Raw genomic sequence first — 26,374 nt, 5'->3', positions numbered from 1 at the left:
GGGAACTCTGTTCCACCGTGTTCCCCCTGGGGGAAAAAAGCCCTGGTTCTTACATGAAGAAAGAAAAGATTAGATTATTGGAGATAATATCTACAGGCTGGCGATTACTCTAACAGCTAGGGTTGCCAAGTCCAATTAAAGAAAAATCTGGGGACTTTGGGGGTGGAGCCAGGAGACTTTGGGGGTGGAGCCAGGAACAAGGATGTGACAAGCATAATTGAACTCCAAGAGAGTTCTGACCATCACATTTAAAGAGACAACACACCTTTTAAAATGCCTTTCTTCCATAGGAAATAATGAAGGATAGGGGCACCATATTTTGGGACTCATAGAATTGGACCCTCTGGTCCAATTGTTTTGAAACTTGGGGGGTATTTTGGGGAGAGGCACTAGATGCTATACTAAAAATTTGGTGCCTCTACCTCAAAAAATAGCCCCCCCCAGAGCCCCCAATACCCACAGATCAATTTCCTATTATTCCCTATGGGAATCGTTCTCCATAGGGAATAATAGAGTGCCCAGTAGACATTTCCCTCCCCCCCACGCTTTCTAAAGGGGGGGAGGGCCTCCAAACTAGGGAATCCCCTGCCCCCTCCCTCTCTCTCTCACACACACACTTACCAGATCTTCCTCCGGACAACTCTACTTCCTGTGAAAACGAAAGCAAAAGAAAGGGAGGGGCCGTTTTCAGAAGCCCTTCCTGCTTCCTGCCCAGCCTTAAAGGGGCAGACATTTTGCAAACAGCTCAGGAGCTCTACAACATGAAGCCTAAAAGTACGTTCTCCCCCCCCTCCACCCCCCACCCCCGCTTCCAGAGTTTTGAAGAGTGGGAGATGAGGCTGCGAACCCAGAAGTCTCCTGCCAGAGCGGGAGGTTTGGGAAGCCTACTAACAGCTCTCGGTGTTTTGGTTTAGGCATAGTAAACACAGTTACTTCAGTTTTGGAGGAAGGGAAGTGTAGCGGATACTAGCATGTTTGTTGCAGTGTCAAGACTTCCCTGTACCCCTAGTGGCTGCAGCCAGAACTGCATCTTAATTTTTTTAAAAAAAATGGCTGTAGGGCAGCAGGAGGACACTAACTTCAAAGGCCCTCTTTAAAGGTCTTCCTCAAGCTGCACCAGGGGCAAACTGCCCCCACCCCCTTTGGGACACCACTGCATTGCTACCTGCTCATCAGCTGTGGAACAGACTTATAGAAGAAGCTAGGAACACCCAGTCTCTTTGGCAATTTATTAAGGTCTGTGACATAAAACTACTAAAGACAGACTTTTGCAGTCTCCATGGCTTCTGTGGTCTGTTGGTTCTTAGGGGCAGTGGTCTCTTGTGGGTGTTTGTTTATAAGGTTTTTGTCAGTTACTTTAATTGTTTTGATGTTTTAAACTTTCTGAACTTAGATCTGGTTTTCAATCTATTCCTGGTTTTAGGGGCCTAGTTGCTTGGAAAAAAGATGGGAATATTATTAATGTTTTAATTAAATAAATAAAGAGAAGAAGAAGAAGATATTGGATTTATATCCCACCCTCCAGTCCGAAGAGTCTCAGAGCGGCTCACAATCTCCTTTACCTTCCTCCCCCACAACAGACACCCTGTGAGGTGGGTGGGGCTGGAGAGGGCTCTCACAGCAGCTGCCCTTTCAAGGACAACCTCTGCCAGAGCTATGGCTGACCCAAGGCCATGCTAGCAGGTGCAAGTGGAGGAGTGGGGAATCAAACCCGGTTCTCCCAGATAAGAGTCCGCACACTTAACCACTACACCAAACTGGCTCTCCAGCAGAATTGTATTTGTCCAGTTTTTAAAAGAACAATAACACTTGTTCCTGGGTCATGGCTTATAATCACTGATACAAGTAATAATCACTTGGTAGTAACTTTAGATGTCAAATGTATAAGTAACCCCAATACCAGTGATCTATAGCAGGGGTGGCCAACGGTAGCTCTCCAGACGTTTTTTGCCTACAACTTCCATCAGCCCCAGTCAGCATGGCTGATAGGAGTTGTAAGCAAAAAACATCTGGAGAGCTACCGTTGGCCACCCCTGATCTATAGGGATGAATCTACCAGAGCATTTACATGAATGGAAGGAGCACTCATGAAGCACAGTGTTCTTGCCTCTTCTTCCTGCTGCAGACCCAAATGCCTCTTGAAAAGCTGTTCCTGAAGGCCACCAAGAATAGCATTTCAAAGTAGATTTGGGGATGCAATATGGTGGGGGTGGGGGGAGGCAGGGAAGTTGCCCTCCATAGAAAGAAATTCTTCTGCTTGTAAAAAAGCTTTGGTGGATCCAAGCCATTGTATTTAATGTTTGGGGGTTCATTTACTGTTTGGCATTGACTTTTCTCAGAATGATACCCACACTGAGTCCATAAGGTCCCTTCCTTCCCTTCAAAATATTTTGGCTGTGGATCTGCATAGAAGATAACAGCTAGATCTAGGAATCCCTTCATTCTGTGCAGTTTCCCTCCATTAAATACATCAGGTGCTTTGTATCTGTCACTTCCCACTGGCTCTTTTTTCCTCCTGGACTTCTCGGTTTAGTCTGAAGTCTTCCACTTTCTAGAGTGCTGGCTGGGTATTGAAAGGGGGAGGGGGTGAGGTGGGGGCAGGAGCATCCTTACAAGTCTGTGCCAAAAAGGGACAGAAAGGCATGCTGATGAGCTGATAGCTCCCCAGAGCATTGAGTGACCCCTCTTTCAAAATGCCCTATTAATGACAGCTTCCTTTGCTCAGTCACTATGATGGAAAGATAGGAGGTGATTCAAGGCTTTGCTGTGAGACACCCTCATTGTTCACCATATATGGTGCTTTCTGGGTATGCCAGCTGTTTAGACTGGAAACATTTGCACATCTGTGTGCAGCCTTCCTTATAAATCAAGTCAGCCAAAGAAGAAATCTGCCAGTAAAAAGCAGTCACAGTGAAACATACAAATGAAGGTAGCGGCCTTAAACCACAACAATAAGCAGATCCTGTTATTTCCAAAAGCGATTATTCTTAAACTTCAACAAATAATTCAGATTTACGGTTTGCTTTTAAACTGTAATTTACCATGCAGATCCCAAGCATGTAACAAAATACCTGTGCACATAATGCTTACACTTTACTAGCACTAGCTGTATTTCTTACGTTTACATGGTTAAGATCCCAAATATTTAAGCATAACCATAGTCTAGTTTACTGAGCAAAGTCCTGATTTAAGACAAAATGTACACAGGCTCTAGGACACATGGAGATGAAAGAAATGGGAAACTTGCCTTAATCTTGATTTGCTTGGCTCACATGCATGCTTAACCACATTCAAAGGCGGTGGGGGAGGAGCATGGTTTCACACCCTGGTTAGTGGCTGACCCTTAACTATGTTAACCAGGATTAAGGAAAACAAACACGATGTAGTCCATAAAAAAGCTACTCCTACTGTTGAAGCAGTAGCAAGAGTGTTAGAAACTTGAAATAATGATGATGGTGGTGGTGACGAAATAATAATAATAATTATTATTATAATTTATAAACTGCAGTCTTCCAGAGATGAGCAGAGGCGGTTTGCCATTGCCAGTCTCTGTGTGTCAGCCCTGCTTAGATTCCAATATTTGATGAGATCAGCCTAGGCTGGGCTATCCAGGTCAAGGCAAATACAAAACATTAAATACAAATGCAATATATTTTACACGGCCAAATATTTCATATTTCCATGCTGGAGTAAACAATATGGAACTTTTTTTAAAGAAAGAAATCACAAATTTCAGAAATTTGCTTTGTACAAGGGGGAAAACAAATCTGGAATTTGAGCACTGACCAGAGGAAGGATGAGAATTCCTGATAATCCTTCCTAGGTGTGTAGTGAGAGATCCGGTTAGTAGAAATGTAATTTTCTGAGGCAACATCACCCCCCCCCCCATATACTGGTAAATATCTCAGAAACATATCAAATGCCAGTAAAACCCTAAGGAGAATGTTGGTGAAAATTAATTAAAACAGCAGCTTCCTAAAATATGAGCTCTACCTCCAATTTTTGAAGAAAAAAAACCCAACCCCAATATTTTCTCTTACATTAAAAATGGAAACTTCATGACATTCAAAAAAGCCCAATTTTTCCCCAGGAAGCTATCTGTACTTAATATTAAACCTTATATCTGAACAGGGCTTCTTTTTTTTCCAGAAAAAGCCCAGCAGGCACTCATTTGCATATTAGGCCACCCCCCCCCCCAACACCAAGCCAGCCGGAACTGTTCCTGATATTAAAATCTGAAAATAAATGGTGTGGAAAGTATTAGTCCCATAATTTCTATGTCACACGGCTTCTTAAAGAAACAGGATAGGGAATGTTAACTGAACTGTAGGGAACTGCAGATGTACAGCGTCAAGCAATTTTTTTTTTAATTTAAAAACCAAAAATGAACTTCTGAAAGCAGAACTGCCATTATCACCCACACAGACAAAATGACTCAGTTCTTGCTGGATGCTAGGATTTGGCATTACATGAAGGAGCATACTGATAACAGAGTTGAGGAATAAAACTGGAATGAAATATTGTAATCTTATTAAAATACATCAGTCTTATTTCCAAAGATATCAGTACATCCAAACGAGAACAGACAAATTAGTCTTATTTCTAAAGATATCAGTACAGCCAAATCAGAATCAGAATTATCATACTGGTATACAATTTTTTCCGTTAAAAATGCCTTTATTTTCAAAAAGTATATTAAAAGCATTTTCCACTTGTATACAGTCAGCCAACCTCCAAGTGGGGCCTGGAGATCTCCTGCTATTACAACTGATCTCCAGATTACAAAGACCAGTTCCTTGGGAGAAAATGGCTTCTTCGGAAGGTGGACTACATGCCATTGTACCCTGCTGAAGTCCCTCACCTCCTGAAACCCTGCTCTCTCCAGGCTTCAACCCCTCAAATCTCCATGCATTTCCCAATCTGGAGTTGACAATGCTATTTAACAAAAAGAAGAGTTGGTTTTTATACTCTGCTTTTCTCTCAGAGCTTCATGTGGGGAAGTGAGGAATCAAACCCAGTTCTCCAGTTTAGAGGCTGCAGCTTTTAACCACTATACCATACTTTTCCAGAATGTTTTGTGAGTACTGTGCATCATAGTCTCTAGAACAGATATTGGTACTGTGTTTGGTAACACTTGTGTAATGATTCCAATTTGATATCTCTGTTAGTTTTGGAATAAACATTCCAATTTTATACCCCAAACTATTATCAGTATTATATTTTCTTGTGAGTTTTGGAATATTCCTGCTATTTTGAACAGGGAAAAGAATCTGTCTCAAGTTGTCACCATCAACACAGTTGACATCTGATAGTTTATATTTCATGTTGCAGTCCTATGTGGAGTTTCCCCTGTCTAAGTCACTGAATAGAACAGGATGTAAAAATATTAGTGCCATCCTAGGCAGAGTTACATCCTTCTAAGCCCGCTGACTTTAACAGACTTAAGGCTGTAACTCTGCTTAGAAGGCATGGTAAATTGCTGTTTTGTTTTTTTTTTTGCCATGTAAGCCTTCCAAAAGCCCACAAGATTTATCTTGCACATCTGGATTACTTTAAAAAATAGGAGAATGTTAAGATTTTTGTAGGAAAATTGTAATGAGGGGAATAGTTTCCTCCAGTATAATTTGAACTCTATGTCTGGCAAATACAAAAAAAAAACAAAAAAAAACCCATGGGCCACAAATATATTATTATTGCCAAAATGACAGTGTCACAGATGAGTTGTTTCTGCTCCAAATAATGCATTCATTATATCATATTACATGAAAACATCAGTAAAAGCAAAGTTATTGCTTTTGAGTTAGAGAAAAAGCATCTTTCACACAAAGGCTCTTTCTTTTCAATTAACTGAACTTAACCTTCTGCCCCCACAGCATAATATTTTCAGCAATGTGCATAATATTTTCAGCAATCATTATCATCAATATAACTATATCTCAGCATGGTCACATCTGTGGATACTTAAATATAGGGACTGGAGCTGTGGGCAGGTATGGCAGATTGCTCTACAAATCTGAAAAAAATGACCCATGGTGACCACATGGATTGGGGACATCACAGGTAGCAGGCATTTTTAAAATATATATTTTCTAGACTGCCAGGACATATGGCCATGCCATATGAAATTGGCCCTTATTTCTCCCAGACTTGCAAAAGGATGTAGAGGTGCTTGATGTACTCACCTCACAGCCTTTTCAGATATAAAACTAGTTCAACAGAAGTGATGTCAGTACTCTCTAGGAAACTCCAAAAAACTCCATGATTTTACCTCAGAATTTCTGGCATTTTTTTTTCTTTCTCTCATCAGCCGCTGGAGTGCCATCAGGCAAGGGCCACTAAAGCTGAGTGATCTCCTGCCCCCAGTGGGCACATGACAACTTTACTTGTGCACACTGATGAGATTTGCATTGGTTACCCTTTAATAAAAAGAACATTTTTGTGGCTTCTGTGAGGAAAGATTTACAACATCTAACTTACTTGTTTGCTGGAGAAGATAACTTTTGCAAATTCACTTGTAGTTGTAGCCCTTTCTTTTTATGCAGTTGGGTCAAGCTTTAAACATACTTTTTGTTGATGTTTGCTCTTTCATTTTCAGTATGCACACTTCTTTGCACCCAGCAGAAGCACAGACCAATCTAATATTTCAGAAGCCTAAGGAAGGAATTTGTTTGAAAGCAAAGACCACTTGGTATTCTGTCATTTGTTATTGAGACTGAGGTCAAACATGGTATAACAAGTCACAGGGAAAAGTAACAGACTGAAGAAGTTCTAGCATTCATAAAACAGAGGCTCGGGTATCTCTGCAACCCTGATTGTAGCTGTAATATTTATTAGTACAACTCAGTAACCAGTAAATCTTGCTCCCAGGTAGCCGTCCAGGAATTTCAAGCAGGAAACCATCAGTTCAAGATTTTTGCCAAGATCCTCTCTGACATTAATAGTGACCTTAGCCGCCCCTATAATCCATGTAAAATTGAGTAGCTGTGCATCAGAAGTCCTGCAGCTTCCCCCACACTGTGAGCTCACCCATCAGACACACTTGCCATTTGCTAACACATGCCAGATGTTGAACAGGACTCTGTTTCCGGATTAGGTCTGCATCTTCCTCTAGAACAGCATACTTTGCCCGTGTTCCTGAAATCCAGTTGAAACACAAAGGCGAGTCCAATGATATGGCTGAACTGATAAGTCCGTGGTGATGACAGCCTGCCGCTAAAAGAAGGCACTCCACGAAAATGGAAGGGAGAGGAAAATATAGCAGGGCAAGAGATAACCGACATCACATGAGCTGCATTACATCACTGTGCTAGATTAGTTCTAAAATCGAATCATGTTGACAGCATGTAAAGAGATGGAGGCTCTTGCGAATGCAGGCTGCTCTGTTCCCTGCACACATGGAAAGATTTACATATCCAAAAATGGGAATTATTATTGTTTATTTACATACCAGTATCAGCACTTTGCAATGTGTGTCTCCGGCTCTGGAAGCGCTAACTCAGATCACCTCAGTCCATTGACCCAAGACACATGGGATCACTCCATACAGAGATCTCCAAAGACTGTTTGAGGAGACCAGAATCAGAGCCCAGGTGGAGGATTACCAAGAGCTTTCTCAGACCTCACGACACCACAATCAAGTCAAATATCATAGAGAGGGGGAAAAGAGTTGCTATTAGCACAAGATGATAATTGCTGCCTTTGGTTTATGTGCACTTCCTTTTCCCTCATTCTTTCCCTTAAACTATACCCTCCACAAACACACACACACACACACACACACAAATGTTGAAGGCAACAGAAAAAGAGGAAGACCAAAGATGAGATGGATTGACTTCATAAAGAAGCCAAGGGCTTCTGTTTCTAAGATTTAAGCAAGGCAGTTAATTCACCATAAGTCAGAAGCAACTTGATGACATATAAGATACACACCTTCCTCTGCAAAGCTCAAAGCTACATGAACAGAATTTCTTCCACCTCATTTTATCCCCACAAGTAAGGATGCTGCAGCCTTCATGATGAAGGTCCTGTTTTTGACAGCTTTGGTGACTCATCAGCCAAGCCTAAGTGCTCCTTGCCTTGTTGTCTTCTACCTGAGCAGCTCCCGCAGCTGCACCGTAGCTGCAGTGATGGAGAGTCATTTCCTTCTACCTGCAAGCAGCTTTTACATCTATGCTGCAGGGGGAACTGAGTCTCCCTCAGCATCATGATCAGGGCTTGAATTCAGCAGGAGCTCACATCAGAACCTCCAGCCAGGGTCTGCATGCAGTGGGGAGATCTGTCCCCGCTGCACACAGATCCCAGGGCATATGAAAATGAGACAGGATACTGAGCTCCTGCACCTTTTTTTCTACAAAATGACTCCTGGTCATGATGATCAAGTAAGGTAGTTAAATGATGCACAGGGTGGTGGACTATGACCCCCCCCTTCCCATAAGGCTCCATCACGATAACACAGCTGTAAAATGCCAAATGATATGACAAAATACAGTGCTTATAACATGCACTGAGGCAGGTTATGGCAAACCACCTCTGTATGTCTCCTGCCTTGAAACCCATACAGGGTCAGCTGTGACTTGACGGCACTTTCTACCATCACCAAATCTGTAATTGTATATCAGTGGTACCTTGCCAGTTCTCTAACATACAGCTTCCCCATCCTTTGTTCTCTTATTGCCCCCCTCTCGATCAGCCCTGGCCAAATAGAGGTTCAAAGTACAATGCAAGGAACCCACATGCAGGTGGGCAACAATCTTGTATCTGAACAGGAACCAGATCAATTGGTTACCTGGAGATGAAGCAATGCTGGATTTGAAGATCAATTTTAGGAAAGGGAGAGAGCAGCACTAAGTACTATTTCTGCATAGAGAATGCAATGCTAACCAGAGTTGCACCCTTCTAAAACCAGTTAACTTAGAAGAATGTAACTTGGTTTAGGATTACATTAAGATGCATGCCTGTATGGAGAGGACTGCACAGTAGAAAGGTTTGTAGTTTTGCAAAACACCCCCTCCCCCCATATTATTAGAATAGCTGTGGTAGCACAGTGGCTTAGAGCATATCTACACACTGCAGATTTAAGTGCATTCAAATATTCACCATCTCTTTCCAAGGAACACTGGGAACTGTAGTTTGGAGTGGAGGAGACAGTAGGCAGCTCTGAGAATTCCCAGGACCTTCACAGTACATTTCAGCAGTTCACAGTGGAAGGTTTCACTGCATTATGCCTTAATGCACAGGCACATGTATTTGTATGACATGCTTGTAATAACTCTAGCATGGAATATTACCAGAACCTTCCCCACTCCTCCATTATCACGAATTGCTGAAGGTTGTACTCTGCCTGCTGTATGCTATTTTTAATTTTTTCCCAACAGCCTGCCCTACTTGATAGCATTTATTCCAGGGGGAGTGGGTGACATGTATTAGAAAAACTACATCAAACAACTATTAAAATACAAGACCCAATAATCCTAGCATTACCATGTATATTTACATCCTGAGTTCTACTGCAGAAGTGGCATATTATAGCAGCACTTGCGCTTTGCCTTAGTGTCCGTGTGAATGTATTTATATGACCTCCACCAGCACCCTATTCAGAGGCTGAATTTCTAGAGATCCTGGGGAGGGAACTAAAGCCTGAAGAATAGCATTTCACAACAACAAACATTTCTAATATGCATCCCCCAAAGATAACAAAAATAAGGACAGTAATTTAACAAGGGGAGAGAGCATGAAAAAGGATCTGACCATTATACATAGCAGTAGTCAGAATGAATGCCTCACGAATGGGACAACTCCCAGGATTATTTCAAGGGAGACGCTGCAGTTAATGGTAGCACAAAATTGACACTGTAGATATCAGTACAGAGTCAGATGTTCCTGACTGAAAACTTACTTCAGCTAAGAACTCACCGATTCTGTGCTTATCGGAGTCTTTACAAATTAGAGGAGTTTCTACAGATTTATGCCACTCATTAGGCAGAACTCAGTACTTTAGATACCAATCCCTTTGAAATTTTCTTGATGTTTTCCACTTTTGACATTAGCAACCATTGGACTTTCAAGTCTGCAGATGCTGTCATAATGCTGGCAGGTTTTGGTGAAGTGCTGGGTCTGTATAACTGGCACAGAACTGGAATCCGAAATCCTCCTTTGAAGCAGAGGTGTCAGGACAGAAATGTGTCAACTGTGTATAAATGAATATTACTTGTTGTTCAAATAATAATTTTTTAAAAAAAAATCTCCCAAAAGCATAGGAATAAAATCGCAAATTTTATTCAAACTTGGTGAATACAGGGAACAGGGAAACTGTAACAATTGCAAATAATTCCTTTGGCACATGTCACTTTCTACCATCCCACCCTCCCTTTTCATCATTCTCAGATATTCTAACCAACAGATGCAGTCTGTCAAAGGCTTTGAGGAGAGCAGGGAACATCTGAGAGTCCTGGTAATCCTTCTGTTTAACTTGGCCATTTTACAGTGTACATTTATTCCAGGGATAGCTGGGATCCAATTGATTTTAAAGATCCAATTGCGCCTAACTTATCTGCCACACCAACTGGCCAAGGTTTTGGCCACTATACTCTGTTTGTTCTCCCTCCCACTAAGTGAAACAGAATTGCTGGACTAGATAGAACATTGGTCTGATCCTGCTTGGTTGATCTTATTTTGTTATTTGCAACTGGAATACAAGTGAATTAAGTTCTTTTTAAATTTTTATTTTAATCACCCCAAACAGAAATTAAACAACAACAAAATAACAGGTCTACAAATAAGCCTCTGTAAAAGGTTTCCATATCTAAAAATATCTCCTTGGGCAATTATTGCTAACATGCCATACATTCAAATGTTGGTAAGCTGTATGGTCCTCACGCTAGTAAGGTTCTTCACTTGCAGTTGATAGTGATCTGACTGATAAATGTCTCTCATTGTACCAGCTGAAACTAGGAATGATTCTGAAATTGTCCTCATCTAAATGTCTCACTAGGTTGTAGAATTCTGACTTAGTGAGTCTGATTTCCTATGGAGCTGATGAATTAGGGATGGAGCTGATAAATTAGAGATGAAGTTGATGAATTAGGGAATAGGGATACACTACTGCTTAATGTTTTATCTGTGAATATTATACAGACTGATTCCATGCACAGTTTACTGCAGCTTTCAGCTCCTTCATGTCTTTCCTCAATATGTCCTTATGTGTAGAATGCAGTTTCTTAAACTGATTAAAGTTATGATTGCATTAAGATTTTAGGGCTACGCTTTTTTACCAATGTGCACTGATACATTATCACAAAAAGGCAATCTTGATATGAAGAAATGTATCACTGATGTGAAGATTCTTTTTGGATGGTATTTTAATAAAATGCAAGAGTGCACATGCACATCAGTAAACCATTGCTCCGAACAAATCTTGATATAGTCACCCATGTAATCATAATAATGTTAAGAGCCAGTGTGGTGTAGTGGACTCTAATCTGGAGAACTGAGTTTGATTCCTACTCCTCCTCCATGTGAAGCCTGCTGAGTCACTATAAGCCAAAATGCCCTCAAAAGAGGTTGGGGAATTGACAGGTGGGCACCTTTGGCTTAAAAAGGATCTAGAATCTATGTATACAGGATTCCACTTCCAGAAATTATTGCTAAATTTACCAAGGACACTAATTAAGTAAAACAATTATGATTTTATTACAGAAAAAATATAGAACACACACATACAAGATAACAGACTCATATAACATACATACAGACCTAATAAAAATAGAAAGAAATGCATAGAGGTGACATAAGGATAAGGATGGACAAACAGGGTAATAATAAGGATCGTAGTCTTCAAGGAAGGCTCCAATAGTGACAAACGAGGACGATGGGGAAGGGGACCCTCGACTGGCCAAGAATCGGGGATGTATCTAAACAGCAGGAATGGGGTACTGTTAGATGCACACCTGTGGGGACTTGGGACTCTGGTTATAAGGACTACCTTGAGCCCTTAGGGGATGGGAGGTACAGGGGCAGATGACAGGTGGTCAGCTGGTACATGACCTCAGAAAAAGGGGAGACTCCACAATGACCATAAGGGCTAAACTTATGCGGTAGCCAATAGCCAGTTTATTGGGGGGCACCTGATTGGATGCCCATACCTAGCCAATGAGCAGACCTGGCCCTGGTTACCTGATTGGACTTCCAGGTAACAATGGGCCAAAGGGGGAGGCTCCAGGATAAACATTAAGGGAAAGAATGGGTGAAATTATTGGGTGGAAGTGATTAAAGGCTATCAAAACTTATCTAAAAAGTGACAATAGATGGCCAAATTGCTACCTAAGGTAACACCTGATCTATACAAAGAAACTTGGCTCTGGGTGAAGATGTTCTTCCTCTTCTTCATTCCTCTACTGGCACCATCCTTTGTCTTGGGTTCCGTTGGACAAAGGTTTAGGCAGTCTGACAGGATCCATGCCTAAGATAAGCTTGATTGCCTTATGCATAGGTGACATCTGTTGAGTACGTGAGCCTCCCGCTTTGCTGTCATGGAGTCTGGCACTGCAGGAAGACAGTTGCTGGTGTTGTTAGCCTTCTCATATGGATTCTATGGTCAAGGCCAGAATCCACTTGCCTGGACAGTTGCTGGCGGCGCAACATCTTCCGCTGCAACGGCCGAGATGGTGAACGCACGGAGCAACTGGAAACCCATCTTTCCTCCTGGTTAGCACTCTTTCAGAGACACGGAGTGCTACTGCAACGCTGTGGCTGTTAGTACTCACATAAGTCCCTTACAGTCTGGTAGACAAAACCCACGTTTTCCTGGCAGATGTATGTGAGTTGAGTCTCCAGGCACCCTGGCAACCAAACGGGTGGCTACGATGTTCTGAAATTAGGGGCCTTTTTCTCACATGACCTTGGGCCAGTCTCAGTTCCCTCAGAACTATTTCAGCACCACCTACCTAACAAGGTGCCTGTTGTGTGGAGAGACATGGAAGGCAATTATAAATCATTTCAAAACTCCTTTGGGTAGAGAAAAGGAGGGTATAAAAACCAATTCTTCTTTTTTTTCAGTTTCTGATATCAAGCATCAGAAACAAAAATGAGAAAATGTGAAAATGAATCAAAGAAAATGAAATCTGCAGCAAACTGCACATGTTCCAATTCCAGGCTTAATTTTCAACATTCTCCAGTTAAACTGCATTTGTGAAAGACTGGAATGCAGGACAGAGTGAACTTCTGGAACCATAAACAAATAGAACAGTGTAAATCTACTCATACAGAACTGAAGAATCTCTATACTTGTGCATGTGAAACATCAAATCCACACCGTAACCAAGTTTTTCATATCTGAATTAACCTGTAGTTGTCATAGAACGGCCCATTGGACTTACCGTGAGGGGTCCTTCTCCTCAGAGGTTCGGAGGACATCTCTGTGGGTTATTCCTACTATTCCTTCAGGGAAGCAGGAACACTTTTTTCAACTTCCTGTTGGCGCCTTCGGAATAACCCCGCCCTCAGTTGTGGGACTCCGAAAGCAGTGTCGTCTTCCCTCTAACTAGAAGGACTATAAACACAACTAACAACTCGTTTTAACATGTAAACTGTAAACTTGAACTCCGATAATACTGAAAGTAACACAGTACAAGGGAGATAGGCTATAGCAAGAAACCTAAGCGATGAAATGAATCTGGGAGTGGCGAGATGTCCTCCGAACCTCTGAGGAGAAGGACCCCTCACGGTAAGTCCAATGGGCCGTTCTCCCTCAGAGGTTGTCGGACATCTCTGTGGGACCTATCAGAGCAGTCCCCTTTAATCGGGTGGGTCTTCATCGCTGACCTCCCCCAGAACATGCAGTAATACCTTTCTCCCAAATGCTGCATCTGCTGATGCCATGGAATGGATCTTATAATGTCTTATGAATGTAGACGGAGAGGACCAAGTAGCAGCTCTACACACCTCTTCGACTGAAGCCCTATTCAGCAGTGCCGCGTTTGTGGAGGCACTCCTAAGAGAATGTGCCGTGATTCCTCCAGGTACCTGTAACCCTGATGCCCTATATGCTTCGCTGATACAGGCCTTCAGCACTGCACTGATGGATGAATTAGACATCTTGTCTCCCACTCTTGGAGGAGAGATGTTGATGAACATGGATTCAGTTTTTCTAATTGACTCAGATCGTAGAATGAAAATCTTCAAGGCCCTGCGCACATCTAACGTATGCCAGACTACCTCCTTTGGGTGTTTGGGTTCTGGACAAAAGGTGGGTAAGTAGATTTCTTGTGAGCGGTGGAACCTAGAAGCAGCCTTAGGAATGAAGGAGGGATCCGTGCGCAGAACCACCTTTTCTTTGTGGAACACGCAAAGACCCGCCTTCACTGATAAGGCCCCCAGTTCCGAGACTCGACGTGCAGACGTGATGGCTACTAAGAAGAGAGTTTTCATTCGCACCCATTTTAAGTCCACCTCTCGAAGGGGCTCAAATGGCTTCTTGGTAAGCGCTGATAAAACGGTATGGAGCCGCCAAGACGGAAAGCGATGGACTGTCGGAGGAGATTTCGATTTTGCCCCCTGCAAAAATAATTGGATGTGTGGATGTTGAGATAGCCTATACCCTCCAACGACCGGTAAGACAGTGGACAGGGCAGCTATCTGCCTTCTCAGCGTAGCTGGTTTTAACCTGGACTCCAGGCCCTCCTGTAAAAACGCTAGTATCTCCGCAATGGAAGGGGAAAGCGAAGGAACCTTTTTCCTACGACACCATCGGACAAAGGCCTTCCAGGTGGTGTTGTATATGCGAACTGTGGAGGGCCTTCTTGATGCTAGCATAGTGTCCGTCACCTCCGGAGAGTAACCTAGATTTCTGAATGTCTCCCGCTCAATCTCCACGCGGTCAGATGAAACCACCCCGGGTCGGGGTGCCACACCGGACCCTGATGAAGCATGTCGGGAGGAACTGGAAGTGACATTGGAAGGTCTATTGATAGCTCTGTCAACATTGAGAACCACGGACGCCGTGGCCAATAGGGAGCTACCATGATGATTTCCGCCTGTAGAGCTCTCACCCTCCGCAGTACTCGAGAAACTAGAGGGACCGGAGGAAACGCATACAAGAGACCTGGAGGCCATATGGCTGTCAAGGCATCTGTCTGTTCGGCTTCTGGATGGGAGAACCTTGTGAAGTACCTTGGTAGTTGCGCATTTGTGTTTGAAGCGAAAAGATCCACCTCTGGTAGACCCCAACGCTGGCATATGAGGTCGAATATGTCTGAGCTGAGGGCCCACTCGCCCTCGCAGATTTCCTGTCTGCTTAACCAATCTGCCTGTATGTTGTCCTGGCCTCTGATGTGTTCCGCCCTTAGAGAGGCCAGATGTTTTTCTGCCCATGTCAGAATTCTTGATGCTTCCCGGTGCAACTGAGAAGACCTGGAGCCCCCCTGGTTGTTCAGATACGCCTTGGCTGTGATATTGTCCGTTCTGACAAGCACATGCTTCTGGAACAATTGGGTCCTGAATGCAACCAGGGCTAGACGAATGGCTCTGATTTCTAGCAGGTTGATGGGAAGCAGACTCTCGGACTGAGACCACCTGCCTTGGACTGGCTTGTCCTGAAGAGAAGCTCCCCAGCCCCCCAGGCTGGCATCTGTGAATACCTCTAGGTATGAGGGAGGATGGAACAACTTGCCCTGGCGAAGATGAGACAAGTCCGTCCACCATCGCAAACTCCTCTTGACTGACAACGGAGTTATCAGATTTATGGCCTTTCTCTCCATTATCTGAAGTTGAAATGGTCGTAGGAACAGTTGAAGAGGCCTGGAATGGAATCTGGCCCATTGAATCATGTCTATGGTCGATATCAAAAGTCCCATTAGTTTGGCAAGCAACATCAGAGGTGATGATTTGCTCTGGATGACCCTGGAAGCCAAATCCTTGATGGCCCTGGCCTTGGACAGAGGTAGAAATAGCGAATTGCAAGTGGAGTCGATCATTGCGCCTAGGTGCTCCAACCTCTGACTCGGCTGAAGTGAACTCTTTTCTTTGTTCACCAGGAATCCGTGAGACTGAAGACACTGAATGGCCAGAGTTGTCCCCCGAAGGGATTTCTCCTTGCTGTTGGATCTGACCAAGAGGTCGTCCAGATAGGGGTGAATGTGAATACCCTGCTTCCTCAGCTGGGCTATTGGGTGAATTAACATTTTGGAAAAAACTCTGGGCGCTGTTGACAGGCCAAAGGGTAAGGCCCTGTATTGGAAGTGCTGATTCAGTACCACGAACCTTAGAAAACGACGATGAGAAGGGTGGATAGGGATGTGGAGATAAGCTTCGGTCAGGTCTATGGAAGTGAGGTACTCCCCTGACAATAGAGAGTCCATAATGAATCTCAAGGTTTCCATTCTGAAGTGACGTACCTTGACATAGCGATTTAGAAACTTGAGATCCAAGATGGCCCTCCAGTCGCCATTCTTCTTGGGTATGGTGAAAAGGATGGAGTATACGCCTTTCCCCTTCTCCAACCCTGGGACTAGTTCGACTGCTCGAATGTCGATAAGATGCTGAATTGCTTTTGAGGTGATGAGACGTTTGTGCTTCTGCTTGGGGGAAGGTGATCTGACAAATCTGTCTGGTGGAATGCGGTGAAACTCTATTGAATACCCCTCTTTTACAATTTCTAAAGACCATTGGTCTGCCTGAGAGGCCTCCCAGGCTTCTGCAAAGTGGAGCAGTCGAGCTCCCACCGGTACGTGACCGTAGTCATGCCTGCTTGGACTTGCCCTCTCTGTCAGGCTTGTCCATTTTGGAGAAGTTATTACGATTGAATTTGGAGCCGAATGAGCCTCTTTTGAAGGAATTCTTTGGTGTTTCCCAATTAAACTTCTTTGATTCAGAACGATATCTGGCCAAGGAATGTTGGGTCCGAAAGGACTGAGGGCCCCTCTTTTCATTCCTCCGAATGGATTTGGGCATGGCCTTCTTTTTATCCCTAGTCTCTACTAGGATCTTGTCCAAAGCGTCCCCGAAGAGACGATCCCCTTGAAAGGGATAAGCTGCCACTGTGGATTTAGAGAGGAAGTCAGCTTGCCAAGCCCTAAGCCACAGGAGGCGTCTAGCCACAGTAGCGGAAGCCATTGTTTTAGAGGCAAAGGTCAGTATATCTAAGGTTGCGTCAGCTGTGAATGACGCTGCCTTAAGGATGCGTGAGGCGCCCTCTAACATGCGTCTGTTGTCCTCTGGTAACATCTGGAGTAACTTACGTACCCCAAACAATGGACGCCCTGGAGACCAGGGAGGCCGCGGAGGACGCCTTAACTATCATGGCCACAGATTCGTACAATCTCTTCAAGGTTGCCTCAGCTTTTTTGTCCAGGGGATCTCTAAGAGAACCCTGGCCGTCCTCTGAAACCAGTCCCGAAGACTGTAGAGCTGCTACTGGGCCGTCCACAGTTGGAGCTTGTAACAACTCATTGGTATAGGCAGGCAGTGCATATAACTTCTTTACTAAGTGAGGAAACTGCTTAAGGGAAGCTGGCTTTTCCCATTCTGCTCTAACCTGCTTTTCAAAGTATTCTGGAAAAGGGAAGACTTGTTCAGAAGCTTCCCCCCTGGGCAAGAACTCAGAATTACCACTGGTTCTTGACTTAAACTTCTTAGATTTAGCTACCTTGATTTCCTCATCAATAGGGCCCTCCTCAATTTCTAAGGCTGAAAGTGTTTTGGCTAGAAGGAACTGGTAATCTTCCTGATGGAAGAAACGACTAGCCTGTTCAGGAATTTTAACCTCCTCCTGTTCCTCCTCAGAGAAACATTCCCCCTCTTCCCTGTCTTCCTGGTCAGAGTCAGATGCCATAGTCTCGAGCTCTAAGGATTGGGAAGACTGCACTGGGGCCTTTCGCGCTGCCTTAGTGGGCCAGGAGAAAGAGCGGGGAGGGTCTGCAGGAAAGGTTGATCCTTGAGGGAGAAGCCCCAGCCGGGCGCAAAAGGAGCCCATTTCCTCCTGCATAGCTCTTCTAATAAAAAGCATAGCCTCTGGATTCAGAGGGTTGCCCATTTGTACGTTACCCCCGTCCTGGAAGCCTTCGATGCGCGGTTGCAGGTAGTTCCGAGTCTCCGGAGTGCCTGCTCCTGGGGGTTGGAAGGTCTGAGAGCTACGCTCCGCACTTCCAAAATGGCCGCCGCTGCTTGCTGCCGCCCCGAGGGACGTAGCCTGGGCCTTCATTACGCGCCGTTTCTTGGCGCTGGCAGCTGGCTCGTCTGCGGCCGCGTCAGGAAGGGCGCGAACAAGCCGCAAAGGCAGGTCGGCTCCTTCGACGTGAGTCGGCGCTGCTAGAAGCGCGGCGCGCGACTCTCCCTCCTCGTCCGATAGGAAACCGTCCCTACTACAGGCCATTCTAAAACGACCCAGAACAAGTTTCCTCGGTAGTCTTTGATCAGCAAAGGCAGAAGGAAAAGGAGGGATAAGTAGATATGGAAAGGAAAGGATATGGAATGGAAATTGAGAAGAAGAAACAGAGAAAAAAGGCTGAGCCTAGCCTTGTGCTGCTGCTCCCTGTAGAGGCAGGAACAAAACTGAGGGCGGGGTTATTCCGAAGGCGCCAACAGGAAGTTGAAAAAAGTGTTCCTGCCTCCCTGAAGGAATAGTAGGAATAACCCACAGAGATGTCCGACAACCTCTGAGGGAGAATTGAGGATTTTCAAGCCCTGAGGAGCTGATCTCAATCAATATCTACAATCTTCCCAAACTAGAAGTCCGGGAATCACCTCCAAAATCAATTGTGTTGTAAAGTGGTGGTTATAGATGCAGAATTCCTGGTTTGTTCCAGACCTTCACCACTGAAGACAGAGCCCAGACTGGGACTGGTTTGATGCTAGATACCTTCAATAGGTCAAGGCATTCTGGCAGATGGGTCACTCAGGGTTGAGACTGTAGGTGGTAGCAGAATCTAGACTCAACAGCCAGGAATAGAGTCAAGGGGTGTTCCAAGGGTTAATACTGTAAAAGCAGCAATCAAGGGCAGGCTGAATCAAAAGCAGAAACTGCAGACACAAGGCCACAACAGCAGAAGCCAAGACTATGCTGAAGTCACAAAGTCCACAGAAGCTAAGTGAGCCATGACCCAAATTGGCATCAGAACTCAGAAAAACAGAAATAAATAGAACAAGCAAGCAAGATTGTTTACCATCCAGGTATCTCTAGCCTTTCCTGGACCTTTTATAGCACTTTCCATGCATGGTGCCAGCTTCTTGGAGCTCCATACACAGTTATGATAGTCAGATCACACTTTCAGCCTTGGGGCAGCATAGTTCTCTCAACCCAAAGGCTGCCAATTCAAATCCCTGCAGCTTCTGAGAAATCCTTTGTCATTCTACCTCCAAGTTATCTCATGTTATACAGAGGCTGGAAATAGATGGACTTATGCTTCCCTAAAAGTCTCTTCCAGGTCTTTGCAATAGCTCAGGATCATCAGATTTAATCAGAATCAAGAACAGTTCTGTATATTACATTATCCCTATGGCAGGATGCTTCCTCCCAGAGTCTTGCCATAGAATAAGTCTGCAATGGAGGTTCAGGATTATCTGGAGGAGTTCCATGTGATAAATGTTTCTGGAGGCAATAAGGTAATGTGTAGACATTCTTAAATTTGAGTTAGAAGCTTTTAAAAATTTTGACACATCACAGTAAATCCCAGTGCTAGAAGTGGGGAAGCCTTTCTTTGAAAAATGCAACAGGTTCTTTTTGTGGCTTTTGTGGCATGCTGACTCATCAATGAGCATCCTTGATTCATGGTCTGATACTGGGCAAAACAAGACTTCTCTTTGGTCTAGAACATTCTACTCCTGAAAGGTTGATTTGATTAGACACAGTCCAACTCCTTCTTTCAGCTCTCTGCGTTTTGTTGCAGAAATTTCGTTTACCATCCTAATGCAGAGAGGAATTTTTCATTACCTCAGAAGAAGATGATGATATTGGATTTATACTCCACCCTTCACTTTGAATCTCAGAGTGACTTACAATTTCCTTCACCTTCCTCACCCGCAACAGATACCCTGTGAGGTAGATGGGGCTGAGAGAGCTCTCACAGAAGCTGCCCTTTCAAGGACAGCCTGGAGAGAGCTATGGCTGACCCAAGACCATTCCAGCAGCTGTGAGTGAAGGAGTGAGGAATCAAACCTGATTCTCCCAGATAAGAGTCTGAGCACTTAACCACTACAACCAAAGTGGTTCTCATGGAGTGAGAATGGAGTAAGGGATGAGAGACAGACCAAAAGGAAGGCAAGTCTTGTTACAAACTAGGTTCCCTTAACTTAATAGGATTCTAAAAAGTTTCTGGGCCAAGCTTCACTTTTACCTGGGCAACATATGTGTGTAAAGCACTACCAAGTCAATGCTAATCTCATGAGATTTTCAAGGCAAGAGACGAACAGAAGTGATTTGCCATTGTCAGTCTTTGCATAGCAATGCTGGAATTCCTTAGTGATCTTTAGGGCTGCCAATCCCCAGGTGGGGGCAGGGGGTTTGGAGGCCCCAGTTTGGAGGCCCTCCCCCTGCTCCAGGGTCATCAGAAAGCGTGTGTGTGTGTGGGAAATGTCTGCTGGGTATAATGGAGAATTGAACCATGGTTTCTGAGGCTTGGGGGGAGGCTGTGTTTTGAGGTGGAAGCACCAAATTTTCAGCATAGCACCCAATGCCTCTCGTCAGAAGACCCTCCAAGTTTCAAAAGGGTTGGACCAGGGGATCCAATTCTATGAGACCCAAAAGAAGCTGCCCCTATCCTGCATGGTTTCCAATGGAGGGAAGATATTTAAAAGGTGTGTAGTACCTTTAAATGTGTTGGCCAGAACTTCTTTGGAGTTCAAATATGCTTGTCATACCCTTGCTCCTGGCTTCACCCCCAATGTCTCCTGGTTCCATCCCCAAAGTCCCCAGATATTTCTAGAATTGGACCTGGCAACCCTAGTGGTCTCCCATTCAAGTACTAACCAGGGCTGACTCAGTTTAGCTTGAGAGAGCTGGAAAGTGATCCTAAATAGGTCTATTCTGGATTCTACTATGGTCTACTAAATGGGTCTATTGCAGCGCCCGCCTCAAGGCCTCACTGGATCTCTATATTTTCGTCTCTTCGGGGTATTTTACTTGTTCTGTTGATGGGACCACAGCAGCCTTGTTTATTCTTCCCACAAAATATATAGGCTCACGAGAACTTTAACTTAAACCACAGATTTATTGTAACAAAAAGTCTTAAACTGGGGATATGGGAGATATTTACACAGGCTTATACTTTGTTCTGTTGTTTCAGGCTTTACATTCACTTTTCCTTTTGTTTTGCGTCTTTCACAGTTACACAGTTCACCTTTCACTCACTCTCCACCTCTAGCCAAGGTCTGGCCTCTTGGGATTGATGTGTCTAGTCTCACCCCTCGACTGGAGTCTCTCCTCTCAGCCCTTCTTGGTGTCTCAGACCCACATCCACTCCCTCAACCTCCTCACTAGATCTTTAGAGTAGTTTCCTGGTGTCTGTGACCGTTCCGGTCTTAACTGACTCACACACACACAGCCCTCTTGGCTGGTTTGGTCAAGCTGGCAGTCTCTGGAAGACTTCCCCGTCTCCGTCTCCAGCTTCTTCACAGGATCAGCTGTCCTCTCAGCCTCTACCAGGCCCGAACTGACCCCCTCAGTCTCTGTCAGGTCCCCACTGACAGACTTCTCTGACAGGCCTCCACTCTGTCAGACATCAACTGACTGAACTCCTGCCTCAGCAGTTTCTCTCCTTTCACTACTTTTTCCCTCCCTGAGAGCTCCGAGCACTTTGCCCCCACCCTCAGGTCACCTGACGCAGCCCTGTGCGTCTTCAGTTTATGCTTAACCCATTGCTTTCCGTCACAGGGTCTTACTCCCAGGAAAGTAGGGTTGCCAAGTCCAATTCAAGAAATATCTGGGGACTTTGGGGGTGGAGCCAGGAGACTTTGGGGGTGGAGCCAGGAGACATTGGGGCGGAGCCAAGAACAAGGGTGTGACAAGCATAATTGAACTCCAAGAGAGTTCTGGCCATCACATTTAAAGGGACAGCACACTTTTTAAAATGTCTTCCTTCTATAGGAAATAACAAAGAATAGGGGCACCTTCTTTTGGGGCTCATAGAATTGGACCCCCTGGTCCAATCGTTTTGAAACTTGGAGGGTACTTTGGGGAGAGGCACTAGATACTATATTGAAAATTTGGTGCCTCTACCTCAAAAAACAGCTCCCCCAGAGCCCCCAAAACCTCCAGATTAATTCCCCATTATACCCTATGAGAATTGATCTCCACATAGGGAATAATGAAGACGTTTCCCTCTCCTCCTCCCTCCCCCCCCCCTTTCTGGCAACTGAAGCGAGGGACTGGCCTTTCTACTCACGAGTTGCTGCCAGCTTCTTTACAGCAGCAGTCACACCATCCCAAAGTGGAGCCTTGCAATCAAGCCTCCGGAGGTGCAAAGGCACATGGTCCTTTGCAGGCGGGGCTTCTCTCCTCCCCCCCCCCCCCAGCCAGCTGACTGGGCGCGGGAAGCAGCTTGCGAAAAGGAAGAACGGCTGCTGCAACGGGGCTGGGTGGGAAGGGAAGGGAGGAGGAGAAGCATCGGGCATTGAAGTCCGTCAAGACCCGCCTACGTTCGGCAGCCACCTCCACCCGCTCGCTGGCGAGCCAGCCTCCCTTCTCAAGATTCCCTTGCCAGGCTCAGCACCTCCTCCCCGGACGACGCAAATGCTCCTTGGTGCCATTCCCCCCTCCTCCCCCCGCTTCCAGAGTTATGGAAAGCGGGAAAAGAGGCTGAAAATCCAGTATTCTCCCGCCAGGGCGGGAGGCTTGGGAAGCCTACAGGAAAGTGCTCTTTGGATGACACTGTTGATGAGATTGGGCAAACCTGTGCCATTCAAGGCAATAATCACCTTGAACCCTGCATGTGTTATTCATTCAGTCCCCCACCAACACCATTCTACTTTGCTGTTTCTTTACTTATTCCATCAGCACCATTGCAAAATGATGCAAAATGTCAAAATAATAATTTAGAATTTTTTTTGAAAAAACATGGCATTAAAAAAAGAAACAGCAAAATGATACGGCTAATAAAAACAAAATAAGAGACTAGGAAAACCAATTACTAAAACAAATAGCTGCATTGCTAATTTCTAAAGGGCTGCTGGCAACAAAAGCACCATTAACAAGGGAGCGAGGTGATCTGTTCGTCGAAGGGGCGGTCCAGAAAACCAGACTTGCGCAGGCACCTAGAACATAGCCACAGAAATGGGGAGGTTTTTTAGGCTGCCTTTTTTGACAGTGCGGAGGTTCTTTAGGCTGCCTTTCTTGAATCTTAAAATATTACCTGTTATGACGTGCAGACTTCTTTCATTGAATCGGGAAGATACAAAGTGGGAAGACATAGCTATGCCAGCTTCCCAACGCAAGTTCATGTGTTGCAATGTAGTGGTTAGAGGGTCTAAATAGGATCTGGAAGGCCCACTCTGCCATCAAAGAAGAAGAAGATATTGGATTTATATCCTGCCCTCCACTCCGAAGAGTCTCAGAGCGGCTCACAATCTCCTTTACCTTCCTCCCCCACAACAGTCACCCTGTGAGGTGGGTGGGGCTGGAGAGGGCTCTCACAGCAGCTGCCCTTTCAAGGACAACCTCTGTCAGAGCTATGGCTGACCCAAGGCCATGCCAGCAGGTGCAAGCGGAGGAGTGGGGAGTCAAACCCGGTTCTCCCAGATAAGAGTCTGCACACTTAACCACTACACCAAACTGGCTCTCTCAAAGCTTGCTGGGTAACCTTGGGCTAGTCATTCTCTTTCAGCCTTACCACACAGAGTTGTTATTGTGAGGGCAGAACGGGGCATAAATATCTAAAAAAATAATTTTAGCAAAACAGAAGCAGGCACAAATTGTGTACTATAATATTCAGATTTGATGATTGATTTGTTTGATATTTCTAGGATTGATATTTCTAGGATGGAAAACCACCGCCTTCCCAAGATTGCCCTGTATGGCGAACTCTCCACCGGCCATCGAAATAGAGGGGCACCAAAGAAGAGGTACAAGGACTCCTTGAAGAAATCCCTTAGCACCTGTCACATCAACCATCACCAGTGGTCTGACCTAGCCTCAGATCGCAAAGCATGGAGGCACACCATCCACCAGGCTGTCTCTTCCTTTGAGAACACACGCATAGCTGGTCTTGAGGACAAAAGGAGATTGAGGAAGAATCGCACTGCTACAGGACCAACCCTAAATCAGACTTTTCCCTGCAGCCGCTGTGGCCGGACCTGCCTGTCCCACATTGGTCTTGTCAGCCACCAGCGAGCCTGCAGCAAACGTGGACTATTGCACCCTTCTTAAATCTTCGTTCGCGAAGCCAAGCCAAGAGATTGATTTGTTAGTTGTGCTTTTTAATTTTCTACACAGAAGTGATGTCTGCGGAAAGAATCCATAAAACAGTAGTCCACACAATAGGAGTTTGCAGTAGGTATTAATTAGCATCCTCTTTCTGATAGATCTTTGCTTAAATGTAAAAAAAAACCCCTGTAGGATTTCCTCATGAAGTATAGTTTATTACCATTACATTTCCCTTTCTGATCCAGAAAGCAAAAGTGAAATTGACAGAAGAGACATGTTGGATAGTCCATTAAATCCAGCAACATATTGTTTCTAACTATAGCTCCCTGGAAGCCTCTACGAAACTCTCAAATAGAGTGGCCAATTTCAGGTTAGAAAATTCCTGGAAAATTGATGGTGGTGGTGGTAGGGAAGCCTGGGAAAGATGGGGCTTGGGGATGGGGGGGCCTCAGCAGGGTATACTGCCATAGAGTATACCCTCCAAGCCTGTCCTTTTCTCCAGGGGAACTGATCCCTGTCATCTGGAAATCAGTTTTCATTCCAGGAGATCTCCAGGCTCCACCTGGAGGCTGACAGTCCTAAAGCATGGAGTTTGGGGAGGGGAAGTAGCTCAGTAAGGTTTTGATGCCATACAACCCACTCTTCTAAACTTCCATTTTCTTCAGGGGATCTGATTTCTCCAGTCCAGAGCTCAGCTGTAATTCTGAGAGAACTCCAGGTCCCGCCTACTTACAGTTGAAGGTAACTACTTCACTCTTTGTCTGGAATACCTGATATTCAGAGGATTATGCCCTCATTCTGAATATGCAGGTTCCAGTCAGCTATTATGGCTTTCACTTTTTTTTAACAGGCTATATGCCAGCAATTATACCATATTCCATAATTATATGTTATGTGTGAACTACTCTCTTGACATATCTCTTAGCTTCAGCCTTTCTGTGGTAAAACATCTAGAAGTTTAACTATAAAAAGTCTAACACAACCATAGTTCCCTCTAAGCTGCACTAGGAGGTGTTGGCGCACACATTTTCAAAAGGCTGCTCACAGCTTTCTACTCTCTGCTCAATCTCCATTGGAAACAATGGAGGATGGGGGCACCTCTTTCTGGGTCCCATAGAATTGGACCCCCTGGTCCAATCTTTTTGAAACATGGGGAGGTTTTTGGGAAGAGGAACCAGCAGCTATGCTGCAAATTTGGTGTCTCTGCCTTTAAAAAACAGCCTCCCCAGAGCCTAGATCAATTCTCTATTATAGCCTTTGGGGCTACTGACTATAATGGTTCCTATAGGCTGCAATGAAGCTGGGTGAAAACAGTTGTTGGTTTTTTTGCACACCGCTATTATGCTTTTCAGTATGATTTGTAAGCTGCTCTGAAGGGAAAAGTGGAATATAAATATTTGAATAAATAAATAGGACAGGTTGATAACATTAACTCAATTTCCTATTTGTTAGGTAAGTCAGGGTTCTGATTGTTCCTCCTCTGTTATACTTGATCTAAAAAAAACAATGTAGACTGAGAAGCCCCTCCCTCCTCTCACCCCAGTGCTGGTATGTTTTAGAAGGCCCAGCACAGGCCAGGTCTACCAATATAGTGGAAAGGGGTGGGTAAACCTGTTCTCCAGAGGACAGGCCTCATAGAATCAAAGAGTTGGAAGGGATCGCAGGGTCATCAAGTCCAACCCTCAACAGCAATATAGTGGAAAGGGGTGGGTGAAACTTGAATTGATTCTGTTTTCTCTTATAATGTTTAAATTATTCTCCAAGTATAGTTTTAATATAATTTAAAATAACTTATTTTGAGATTGTTACAAGGTTATAAAAGTAATCTAAAAAATTAATTTAAGCAATAGACAAATGTAGACTTGCTCACAACTTTTATGCTACTAGCTTTTTTCACTCACAGGGTAGGATTTCTGTAGAGCTTAGAGGGAACAATGAACACAACTGAAGACATGCTTCACAGTGAAAAAAATTATTGAGGTTTGGATACAGAAATGGAAAAGGCAACTTATGTGTTACTATTGCCTG

This window comes from Heteronotia binoei, chromosome 4, assembly GCF_032191835.1.
Source record: "Heteronotia binoei isolate CCM8104 ecotype False Entrance Well chromosome 4, APGP_CSIRO_Hbin_v1, whole genome shotgun sequence".
Lineage (NCBI taxonomy): Eukaryota > Metazoa > Chordata > Lepidosauria > Squamata > Gekkonidae > Heteronotia > Heteronotia binoei.
Note: the sequence above shows the minus strand (reverse complement) of the source record.